This window comes from Macaca mulatta, chromosome 6 (genome assembly GCF_049350105.2).
Source record: "Macaca mulatta isolate MMU2019108-1 chromosome 6, T2T-MMU8v2.0, whole genome shotgun sequence".
Classification (NCBI taxonomy): domain Eukaryota; kingdom Metazoa; phylum Chordata; class Mammalia; order Primates; family Cercopithecidae; genus Macaca; species Macaca mulatta.
Genome location: NC_133411.1, coordinates 65295215 through 65307436, shown reverse-complemented (window position 1 = coordinate 65307436; position 12222 = coordinate 65295215).

The window sequence follows — 12222 nt, the reverse complement described above, 5'->3', positions numbered from 1 at the left end:
CACTGCACTCCAGCCTGGGCAACAGAGCAAGACTCTGTCCCAAAAACAAAAGAAAACAAACAAACAAAACAAGTTCTTGAATTGCTATTGCGTATGGGTAGAGACAGAATATGTCATCTTAACATGTAACTTGCAACCTGAGCTACTTATTAAAAACTGGTTCACCAGTCATAAAAATTACCATGCCAGCAGCACTCCATAATCAGGTAGTACTATATTCAGGTTGAGACTGACTCAATTCTGAAGGTATAAATAAGTTGCACAGACAGATTGCTCACACCTAACCCACGTAAGTCCCCATTTTTTACTGGTAGGTCACCCGGGTAGTGTATGTTTCCGGGAATTAATGTTAACTTAGAACCAGTATCCATCAATCTCTGAAACATATGCCTATAGTATACAGTTACCCTTGTAAATGGTGCAGGGTATTCATATTTAAATTCACGTATGCATCTTCATGAGGAGTTGCCTATAATCAGTTGTCTAAGGAGTTAAAAAAAAAAAAAAAAAGCGAGCTAGACTTACAGAGAGCTGCCAGCAACCAGAAACGGGCTCTGCAGTGTTCAAACCCGGCCACAGGAATAGGCCAGGAGAGTAGAGAAGGGGGTCATCCTAGCAGGCAGATCTGCAATCAGAGCAGGTTTTGTTACCACTTTAACTTTGAGGTAAGAATTTACATTCATTTCAGGGCAGTGGCTAACAAATAAAAGCAATAAAATTGAGGATGATTGACAAAGAAACTTCAGGGGGAGACATGAAGGAGAACTCAGAAAAGGAAGGAGTATTCATATCTAATGTGAACGCATTCTCAACAGCCCTTACTGTAGAGGAGACTAAATAATCACATCAACCTACTGCAGGATTGTCAGTCTTCTTTCCCAGATGTTCAAGTGCCTGAGCAGTGAGTTCATAAATAAAGAAGCCTCCACAGAAGAGGGCAGAATATGCAGAGGACCTACACCACAGGCTCACACTGCCCAAGGCTACTCTGGCTGCTTCCATGGCTGAGTGCCCGCTTTGCTAACATAAGCAACCAGCCCTAAGCCCTGAAAAGTGACATACCCCAGAGGAGCCAGCCAGAGCCCTGATGGCATGTTGATTACATTGCACCTTTTCCATTGTGGATGAAACACTGGAATAAAAAGTGGATTTGAATTTGCCTTCTCCGCCAATCTTGCTTGCTACTATTGCTGCCTAGCAAGAACTCACATTATAGTAAAAAATGCAGGTCAGAGGGTTGGACATTAAAGAGCTTCAGTGTCTAGTCAGGTACCATATCACCCTGAAGTAACTGGCCTTAAAGAAGAATGGAATGTTGTACTGAAGAATCAGCCACAATGCCACTTAGGAAACAACTGTTGAAAGGCTGGGGTGTTGTCCCCCGGGATGCAGTACATACACTGATCCAGTGAGCAAGAAATGGTGTTTTCCCATGACTGGAATACATGGACCTTGCAATGGAAAAATAGAAGTTGGGGAAATACCCCTCATTATTACAGCTAATGACTCCCTTGCAATTGTATTTATCATCCCCATAGCTCTGCACTCTGGTAGTTTAAAGCAGAAGTTGGCAACCTTTTTCTGCAAAGGCCTGGATAGTAACTATTTTAGGCACTGCAGGGCATGCAGTCTCTGTCACAATCACTCTGCCACTATAGCTTGGAAATGGCCATAGGCAATATGTAAATAAATAAATGTGACTATGTTCCAATAAAACATTTATCTACAAAAACAGGTGACAGGCCTATGGGCCATCGTTTCCTAAATCTTGGTCAGAGGAGGAATACTTCTACAAGTGAACATAAAGATTATTTCATTTCATTGTAAACTAAAACCATCCCCTGGCCATTTTTAGCTCCCCTACCAGTGGACAAACTGGCATAAAAGGAAATTACTATTGGCATAAATAACTGATCCTGACAATAAAGAAGTTTGCTGCTTCATTATGGAGACAAGAATGAATATGGATAAGGTCTAGAAAATCTCCTGGAGTACCACTTACATAACTATGTTCAGAGATAAAATTAACCAAAGAAACTATAATTTCATATAGACAGAGCACGAAGGCTCAAGTTCTTTGGTGGTGAAGGATGATCCCACCAGGTAAAGTAAGACCAACAGCTGAGTTGCCCCTCAAGGGTTTCCTTTGGGAAGAAAAAGTAATGAGTTCCAGATTCAAAATGTTGTTTCAGGGTCCAGAAAGATATTGGTTGGTATATACCTGGTACAGCAAGAAGGTAGAGATAGAGGCTATAGTCCTCTTTCCTGCAACTCAAAAAAGACATCTAGACAGAATTGTCTGCTAATGTAAAACAACTGGGACTGGCAGACGAGAGGCAGAGAAGAAGACACCCCAAGTCAACCAGAAAGCAAACACAGCGCTTACGTGGTGGAGTAAATCAACACATTCAAAATCACAGCATAAAGGTGCTGAGGTGGAGAGGGAGGCAGTATGTTTACCTTCATGACCATTGTTTCATTAATTGTGATTAATATGCTCTATGCTAAGAAGATTAAGAATACTAAAGAACAGTAAGCAATGTGTTTGTTCTCATCAGATTGCTCTGGATGAGAATACAAGACATAAGGACGTAAAAAAAATAAATTAATTAAAATGAAGACAACTGTACAAGTGATATTAGGAAGTACATAAAATTTCTAGTGATAAATTCCACGATGCAATGACCTCTACGAAAGAACAACCAGCTTTGCTGGTGACTGTTGGAGCAGGAGCTGGTGCTCATTGGAGCAGGAGCTGGTGCTCTTGTGTACACATGCTTTATTTTCATAAAGCCATTTAGGGTCTCATGAAGGTGATCTAATCAAGGTGGTTCTTTTTTTTTTTAGAGATGGATTATGTTGACCAGGCTGGTCTCCAACTCTTGGCCTCAAGTGATCTGTTTCAGCCTCCCAAAGCGCTGGGAATACAGGCATGAGCCACTGCACCCGGCCTAATTAAGGTGGTTCTAACAGCTCGTGGAACACTAATGTGTGGTTATTTTTAGAGGACTGAGAAGCCTATTTGAAACAATTTTGCGGGGCGGGGGGGAGGGTTAGGACTGTGATAAATTGTAATGGACCCAAGAGAGAGCCAGTGTTATGACTTCTGGACTGGAAGTATCACAGAAGACTTCTAGACAGAAGTGAGTTACACTTTGAAGGGAATGTTGCAGTCCTCTTCATTCTGTGTTTAGCAGCTACATTTTTTTAAAAATGGTAAAAACAAGGCATTATCCAGATGAGAACCAGATGTAGTTTAGAATCAGTAGGTCAGCAAAGCATAAAGAATATGGATTGCTGATGAAGCTGGATCCGGGAAAATCAAAATTGAAATTCAAGATCCTTTCTTTTCAGACCCTAAATGTCTGAGGGGAGCAGGTAATACTAGGCTAAGAGAAAGAAATTGTCACCAGCAAAAAGAAAGAGAAAGCAGAAGCCCAAGAATTAACGTGATCCACAACAGGGTAGCCTTGTACTTAGTGGCACGCTCAAGAGAGAGATCAGGCTATGTGTGGGTGGCAGGGAGTCAACTGTATATTATCTTTCAGGTAACTTGAGTGTTAAGGAGTGGCAGGAGGTCTTGCTCACTGCAGTAAGAACCTACAGCATCATCCAACGATTAATATAGGTAAGTTGTTCAATGCGGCACATTTCCCAGGCTTTTAGTTTGAGGACCTGTACCCAGAGAAGAATGACTGTGGCCTGAGAGTAATATGCTTCACGTGGATTTCCTTAGGCATGTGGAATAGAATTTCAGTTGAAAGTGAACATTTGCTTGGAACTTTTAAAGTTTCAACCACTCACATTGGTGGAATCTGTTCTCTTTGAAAATGTGAGAAATGTTTGCCATTTGAAATTTTTATTTCCAGACCCAGAAATATTAAGGTTTACAGCTTTAGAAAAGAAACACATGCTTTAAAATGTGATGAAATATCAAGCCATTCCAGGGAATATGCTTAAGTAACCTTATATGAATCCAACAAGACTTAAGAGTATAGATAACTTGGAGAAGTCATCCTCTTCCAAAGGAAAATCTGCAGCATTTCCACCAATTCTTTTAATATTAACCCATTACACATTGCCATAAATAGTATAATAAAATATTACATATGTAGCTATATTTGATTTATTCCAGGAAATAAAGAAGAATGGTATAAAGAAACACTCTGTACAGTATTTCTAGAAAGACTAACAGGACTACCTATTTAAAAATCCAAATCTAATAAAACTAATAATGAACTCTTCATTGCTAGGCTTCAATTTAAAGACAAAAGAGACTGAGCACTTTAAATTGAGAAGAAAAACTAATTCCGTGGAAATTGTATAAAGTAGGTTGACACTATATAAAACTCTTGAGTTTTAGATAAAAGTGCTCAAGTCGGGTCAACATTATCTTTTTTAATTCTTCAAGTACAGACAGTTTCAGGAAAAAATGATCTAGTCTTTGCTCCTGGATTTATGATGGAACTTCCACTTCTTATATTTGCCAAATGATTTGAATAATCTCATCACAATACTTTCTTGGAAATTACGGACAGGGACACATTGTGTCTCTCAGTCAATATATATGAGTCCATATATGCATCTGTCCAATCTACCAAGACATTCCATGTCCTTGGCTGTAATAATAAAACGACAACTAGAAAAGAGAATAATGAAATTAACTTCTGGTGGTTTCTCTAATCCCCCATATGGGGTGTGCACACAAATATGATGCCCTGCACAGAGTCCAGGATGAATTAGACCACAGGACTGATGGGTGCTGTGACATGAGGAACGCGTCTTGAGCATCTGTGAGGTTATAGACTTAACTGTTTCTTCACAAATTAGATTTTATTACTTATTCATATAAAAGCTACTCCCTGAGTAAAATTTTCTTTTATTTTTTCAATTCTCTTTTGAATCACCTTGCATTTTCCAACCAGCTAATGTGGTAAGTATTTATGGGAGAGGAAATTTTTTAAAAATGAACAGAGCTATTGCTTCTTTCTTCTTTCTAAACGGTTCCCAGGATATCAATACTTCCACAACCTGGGTCCCAGGGACAGCATTGTCCACTGGTGGACTTGTCACTTTCTGACCTCCTTCCACATCTCTGTTCCCTCTTGTTGGACACCCTTTCCCACCTCAGATATCACCTTCAGTCGGTCAGTGCATTTTCCACAATCACCACCAGTTCCAAAGCAATCGTCCACTCCCATCAACTCAACCCTCATTTACTATCTTTTCCAATTCCTCCTCTTTAAAAAGAAAATATTTTGGAGCTGCTAAAAATTCCAGCTTTTTTGTTAAAATATCTGACAATGATTGTATATATTCAATGTGTACAACATGATGATTTGATATACCTCCATTTGAAGTCGAAGCAGTAGACAATTGGTTTATTACAGAGTCCTGACTACTAGGCTACCCACGAAAACCTGTTTGGTTTCAGCTTAAAAGTTAGAATTTCAAAATATTACTCAAATAACCAAAATGTTTCCCAGGCTTAAGCCATCTTTGTGATTGCTTTGAAAAACTGGTCCTGCTTTGTGTTTATAGATGGAGCTGCTGAGACTTGAGTGTGTAGCGTGTACTCTCCAGATCTGGTCTACTCTCACTAGTCATTACCAATTCTTTTTATCTTAAAAGAGGCCAGTTGTCACATTATGGAGAAGGTCATGGTATTTCAAAAGAAGTGTAAGCTCATTATAAGAAATGCAGCTTGTAAAATTTCTTCTTTTTTATAGCAATCAAACGGGTTATGCATATTCTTACGCATACAGATATTTAGCAGCTATTGAACACCTAATGATAACAGAAAGACGTAGCCAACAATGTACGCGCAATTCAACTGTTGCAGTCAGTACCTTATGGAAGAGGTAACTGGGTCCTCGTCAGGGTAAAGTGGGAGCAATGACCCACTTGTTAGCTGACTGCACAGAGGCTGCCTCTGTGTGTTTCTGGGGTTAACAGTCCTCAGTTTCATCAAGCTCCTGAGTTCCTTAATTCTTTTATTGCAAATCCCCAAATCTTAGGGTTAATTCGCACAGTGAGATGTATTCATATCATAAAGGAATTTCATTTTGAAATCCTTATGGCCAAGCCTTGCTTCTTGCAGGAAAAGTATCTTGGATTCTCTCCGCAGGTGAGCGTCCCAGAGGAAAGTTAATAATAAGAAAGCCTGTAGCACAGCTGCAACACACATGAAATGCTTTATGGAGACTTGACTCAAGGCTAAGCATGGCATGAAGCTATTCAAGACAGAGAGTTGTGTGCAGTCAACTAATCAGTTTTCCCAGTTAAGGCAAGGCCCTCAGAAGCCACCAGCCTGGCCTGTCACCTGGGCCTCTTACACAGATGCCTGTCTGCCTGGCTTACTGGCACGTCCACAGGACAGAGGCTCTCTTCTCCACTAAAATATTGGAGAGCATATTGGGACTTCTCAAAATCTAAGTCCAAAAACTGAGGCTACAGTGTGTGTTACTGGGAATTGGTAAATGATTTGAGCTCATCAGAAAAATTTTAAAAAGCATCCCAAGAGCAGTGGAATTGAGGCTTTGATTTCTTTTTTCTTTTTTCTTTGAATTAATAATTTCTGAAATATATTTTATCTTTACACTAAGATGGTATTTTTTTAACTTTCGTTTTGGACTCAGAGTTACATGTGCAGGTTTGTTATGTAGGTAAACTCATGTCACGGGGATTTGGTGTACAGATTATTTTGCACCCAGGTACTAAGCATAGCATAGTAAACGATAGTTACTTTTCCTGATGCTCTCCCTCCTCCTACTATCCTCCCTCAAGGAGGCCCCAGCATCTGTTGTTCCCCTCTTTGTGCCCATTGGTTCTCATCATTTAGCTCTCACTTGTAAGTGAGAACATGTGTATTTGCTTTTCTGTTCCTGCTTTAGTTTGCCAAGTAGGCAACAGGTAATTAAGATGTATGGCAAGGAGACCCCATGAGTTTCCTATTGCTCTTGCAAATAATTACCACAATTTAGTGACTTAAAGCAACACAGGTATATTAGCTCACAGTTCTGGAGGTCAGGAATCTGAAAAGGGTTCTACTGAGCCAAAAATCAAGGTATCTACAAGGCTGTTTCTTCAGGAGGCTCTAGATGCATCTGTTTCCTTGCCTTTTCTGCCTTCTAGAGGCCACCTGCATCCCTGGATTCATGACTCTCTCCTCCCTTCAAAGCCAGCAGTTACATCACTCCAACCTTTGCTTCAGCCCTCACATCTCCTCCTCTGACTTTCCCACTTCCTCTCTCACTTGTAAGAAACTTGTGATTACATTGAACGTACCTGAATAATCCCATATCAACACCCTTAACTTAATTACATTGAAAAATCCATTGTGCCATGTAAGGTAACATATTCACAGGTTAGGACAACTGAAATTTGGACATCTCTTCTGGGGGAGTAGCATTATTCTGCCTTCCATGGGGGTGTTGCTTATTTCATTTGGAATCTCATGGCTAAGCCTCAGATACTGTGAGAACCACATACAGACAGAAACACAAGACTGAATAGTAGGACACAGTATTGGTCACACCTGGGTGAGATGTGGTGGACTCTTGGCTCATATGGCCTAGATTTAATTCCCCACCCCAGCTCCTATTCACTGTGTGATTTTGACCATGTAAATTTGCCTCCTCGGAACTCATTTTTCTTATTTGCAAATTAAATCTAAAAACAGAACCTATTTTATAGGATTGCTGGGCTGATTCAATGAAATAATGTGTATGTGGTACTATGCATGGTAAGCATTAAATATTATTTATAATAGAATACAATCATTATATTATTTATTAATGATGGTCATAGTAAGTATTAAATAAATAATAATATAATAAATAATATGTATATATGTATACATATAAATAAATACATGTGATTCATATAAATAAATATGTATTATTTATTAAAGATAGTCATAAATATGCCCCGAGTAAACAGAAACTAGAAACCAGAGAGAAAAAATAAAATACACATCCCTAATGTTTTTCTGCAGCTGCCACAGATGATGGGGAGGAGATGGAGAGAGAAGAGAAGTATGCTGGCTCAGAGGCTGGCTTGGGGTCACTGATCTCCATGAAGGATCACATCTGAAGTAGCCAATACCCCTCTCACAACCAGGTCAAAGAGCCTCTGGGCAGGGCCTTGTGCTTTAAAAGAACACCCAACTACAAACACCAAAGCGCAAAGATTTTGTTTCTTTTTGTTTAGTCTCATAAGAAAGTTTTTTGAAAGTGTGATCATTGATTGAGTGAACGAAAATTAAAGAGGAATGGGCCAATGAGCGCCCTCAGGCCAGATGGAGCTAGGGACTGTGAGCTCTGTGGCATGATGGTGCTGGATCGAAGGAAAGGAGGACTGAGAACCATGGCCTCTGCCCTTGCATTTGCCTAACGCTGAAAAAAAAAAAATCATGTAGCATATGTGTCTGAACAGAATTATATCGCCAAATACCTGCATACCCTTTCTCTATTTTATCTTCTGCTCCAGTGGTATCATCTTGGAAGGTGCTTAGAATTACTTGAAATCCCAGATTATTATTTTTTTAATGAGGAAATGCACCCTTCCCAGCTCTCAGGGCACTTGACTTGGTCTGTGGTTCCCTTTATGAGTTTGGACAGCTCCAGAGGCCAACCAGGAGTTCTGGGCACTGATTGTCTTCCCCTACCCCAGTAGAGCCAGACTACTGCTCAGCTCATGTGAGCAGCCTGGTCCCCAGTGGAACACTCTGCTTCAGCTTCTAGAGCACCAGCAGCTGGACCTGGGAAATAGACTATAGGAATCTTTAGCAAGAAGCTGGCCAGGCTTTGGACACAGTTTGGTTTATAGTTTTAAATATTTAGACATATAGTATGTGCATCTCCAGTTGTACTCTTGCCTTGGGAGCTGTAATTGTTAGGGGCAGGTCCATAAGCAGTATTTCCTCCTGCCATCATTAAAGGGATGTTCGTGAACCAGACAGGTGGAATATATTAGTCTTCCTCCAAGCTCACAGAGACATAGACCCAACCACAGAAATTTAAAGAACAGGAGAAGTGGGCAGAGAGAACCCTGCTGGAGAGGAAACACCTTCCAAGTAAATTAAGGTGTCTTCAGGCCTAGAAACATAAAATGTAGTTTCTCTGCAAATCAATTCCATGAATTCTATCTGAAGGTAAACAAAGACAGATTCAGAGTTGAAACCACATCCCCTATGGTAAAGGAAATTGGAATTCCATTAACAGAGAGAACGTCCATAAAAAACTCTTCAAATCAAGTCCTCTTTTATGTCACATAGTCTTTATCAGAAAAAGGATGGAGGGGTCCAGGTCATTTCAGAAAGTATTTCAGGGCAGGCATGTCTGATAAAGCCCTGGGACACCCAGCAGCCAGACTTCCTTGGGAATTCTCGTCTGCTGCTCTCTCGAATCCCTGCCAATTCCTGTGCCTTGAGATCCAACCTTCCGCAGGGAGGCTGACCACCCACGGTACATTGTCCCGAACAATCATCTCCAACATTTCTAGTGTAAGAGTTCCATGTAAGAAAGGCTGCTGCACTGGTACAATAAAACGTCTCTCTAAGGAAATGCCCTTAGAAGTGAAAACAACCGAGGGAATCAAAGCTGAGCTGAAAGAACCATGTCAATAGGAAAATCCCAAATGCTCAGCCAGGAAAATGAACACGTGTGATAGAAGGGGTTGGGAGGGAAGCCAATGCAGAGAATACCCTAAGTAGGTCAGTGTTCAGATTATAGCCATCTGCCTGGCAGCTGCAAGCAAGGGAACAGTACAGGATCTGAACACCCCTCCTCAACCATGCTGAGGGCCCAGGGACACACCTCTCTCTCCTTCCCTTTCTCTTCCTCTCCTTTCTCCTAAAGCTCAACTTCATCTCCCCCTTTCTCCATCCCCACCTTTATTCCCAAACTTGCTAAGCAAACGTTCTGACATCTCTGCTATTGCCAAATGTCTAATGATGCACACGGCATATCACAGAAAAGGAATATATTACAGCAACAAGGAAATAAAAAGAAAGCCAAAGTCCAAAGCTTTAACAACAACAACAAAATATCTATCTGTGCACACAGGAACCGGTTTTAGAGAAAGCAATGCGCAACATTCCACGCTTTTCCCTCAAAGCCCCCGGGCTCATCTGAAAGGTCAGGGAGAAAACGGATGGAGTAGTATAAAGTCCTTTTCTTTCCTAAACAATGTAATCTTTGTAAACTTAATGTTAGGTTTTCTGAAATGCCCTGTAAAACCCTGTGTCTCCCAGCTCTCAATTTCAAAGAGTGCAATTAAGCTCCCGTGTGCAGACTTGCTTTGTTTCACCCACGGGCACGTGTTTAGAATGAAAGGGACGGGCTCATCCATCACCCAGGTCTTCTTCAACAGGACATCAATGGGGCCACAGAGGGGAGGGAGGTGGGATGTCATGTGCTACCAACCGCTTGCCTTCACCAGTGTCTTGTCTTTCTCCTCTGAGACCTCCCTGAGGTTATAGGGCCTTCCTCTCCCCCTCAAACTCCTACATCTACTGTCCTGGATTGTAATTTCAAAGTTTCAGTTTTCTCAGAACAGTTTCCATTTCCCTGGCTACACTGAAAGCTTGTTCAGAATTTACATTTCATGTCAGTCTCACCACATCCCCACTCCCATAGATCCCCTAATACAGAGCTGGTTCCTGACCCAGCAGCTTCTGAGCTGATGTTTGCCGCCTGATGCGGTGCTGAGAGCTTGCTCCCTGCTGAGAAATGATGGATTTTCATGTACGGAGGCTGGTATGAGTAGAGGCGACTGCTATGAAGCAGCCCCGTGTACTGAAAAAGCACAGACTTCAGAGAACGACCAACCGGAATCTGAATCCTAACTGCCACTCCCTGTAACTTAGGAAGTTACTTTACCTTTCTTTACTTGCTTCTCTGTCTAGAAAGTAGGAAAATAACACCAGCCTCGCAGCCTAGATACATGAGGAGTACAGTAGATAATATATTTATTGGCAAAATAATTGGATGGCAGAAAAAAAATTCACCAGTGCCCTCCTGGAGAGATTTTAGTATTTTTAAAGGAATAATATATTAAGAAAATCAGGAGTTGGAGTGAGAACTCAAAAAGCATTCTCAAGCCATAAAAAGTATTTGGTATATAGGCTTCAATGGAGAGTGACGGTTTGAAATCTGATAAACAGAGGCTTTTTATTTATTTATTTTGGAGCAGAAGGAGGAGGAAGAGGTTTAGGTTACACAGCTTTGGAGTAGCACCAAGACAAAGTTGAACAGAGCAACTGAGCTTCACATTACATCCCAGAATTTCTTCAGGAAAATTAAACTTACAGTTGACATGTTTATGTAACATATAGCAAGTCATTTTGTAATATTTTTCCCAAAAATATTGTTCCAAATGAATGTCATCTCATAACTAAGAGTAGCCAATAACTAAACACTTTGTGATTCAGAGTAGGGTCTTAGTAAGTGACTTTTTTCTTTCCTTCTCTTCTGTTTCTCCTGTAGACATAGGAGGAGAATGAACAATATTAACCTCCTAGGCATAGAGGAGTTGCAAAAGGAAAGGAAGATTTGGAGCCAAAAATAGCCTCAAATTTTTGAAGTCATGACTAGCGCTAAAATATGCCCCTTCCCAGGCAATAACTATTAATTCAATCACTGCTGTTAGCTGCTACACCACATTCCTCTTATTCGGCCACTGTTCCTTCCATTCCATTCCACAAACATTGTTTAGTACCTCTTCTAACCTAGGTGCCATAGGAACCCCCAAAATGAAGAAAATATTTCCTTGCCCTAAAGGTCACTAGTCAGAGGGACGTGGGTACAAAAATAACAGGGGGCTGGGCACGGTGGCTCATGGCTGTAATCCCAACACTTTGGGAGGCTGAGACACGTGGATTGCTTGAGGTCAGGAGTTCGAGACCAGCCTGGCCAATATGGTGAAACCCCATCTCTACTAAAAATACATAAAATCAGCCGGGCGTGGTGGTGCATGCCTGTAGTCCTAGGTACTCAGGAGGCTGAGGCAGGAGAATCGCTTGAACCTGGGAGGCAGAGGTTGCAGTGAGCTGAGACTGTGCCACTGCACTGCAGCCTGGGTGACAGAGCAAGACTCCATCTCAAGAATAAATATATAAATAAACAAACAAATAAAATAGCAGAGAAGTCAACTGAATGTGCTAAGTCCCTGAAGAAAATGCAAAAGAGCAACAGATATTCAGAGAAAGTACACAAGGCA